Raw genomic sequence first — 940 nt, 5'->3', positions numbered from 1 at the left:
ACAAACTCTAAATTATAAAAGAAAACTCACTAATTGTGGTCAATGTGGTGGTGGAATGAAAATAGATTATGAACAATGGCAAAAAAGGAATGTGGTGGAACGTTGTGGAGTGAAAAGGAACATGAAGGAGTTAAGGAGTGAAGGAATCTAAGAGTCTAGGAGTCTAGTTTTCTGATGAATTACAGCCCCAAAAAAAGCCTAGGGTCGGTTCTCCAAGAGGTACCTCCAAAATCTCTTCAAAAATCATCTAAATATGTCGAATCTTCTAGAAACAAGGGTTAAACCGAGATTGGCACTGTCGACGTCAGTGTCCCACAATTTAATTTGCTGCTCTCTATTTAAAGGCACCGTTGGCGCTCTTCTGGTGCTATTGGCACTGAGTAAAATTCTCAATCTGTTTTGTTGTTCTGCGAGGTCGGCACTGAGTATTTCTTCAAAAATAAGTATAAAATAACCTTCCATTAAAGTGCAATATCACCAAAAATAAGTATAAAATATGGTTCTAAAAATGCATATATTTTTGGTATATCAAAATCCCCCAAACTTACATGTTACTTGTCCTCAAGTAACTCCTCTACGACATAAAATTATGACTTATGGTAAAGAATTTAACTTCTAGATTTCCATATTTTAGTTCTCTAAACATAATAGTATAACTTAAGAAAAATTCAAAACAACTCCAGTTAATACTAAAGGTGTAAGAATATTCAGCAATTAAGTCCAAGATTTCTAATCCTCTATTTCTTTCAAGAAAAATTGCAATTTGTCATATTAAAGTCACTTAGAATATACATATGAAAAAGAACTTCATAAAAATTAACTAATAATTAAGCTAATATTCAAATAAAAGGTTTAGAAAATGTGTCCAAGTCTTTTTCCTTAAGTTGATTCAAGTGAAGCCAATTTTTAATTAGGCATCTCTTCAAGCTTCTCCCCACAT

The sequence above is a fragment of the Phalaenopsis equestris genome, unplaced genomic scaffold (genome assembly GCF_001263595.1).
Source record: "Phalaenopsis equestris unplaced genomic scaffold, ASM126359v1 Scaffold000925, whole genome shotgun sequence".
NCBI classification, from domain to species: domain Eukaryota; kingdom Viridiplantae; phylum Streptophyta; class Magnoliopsida; order Asparagales; family Orchidaceae; genus Phalaenopsis; species Phalaenopsis equestris.
The sequence above is the reverse complement of the archived record's forward strand: the minus strand, read 5'-3'. Positions refer to the sequence as shown.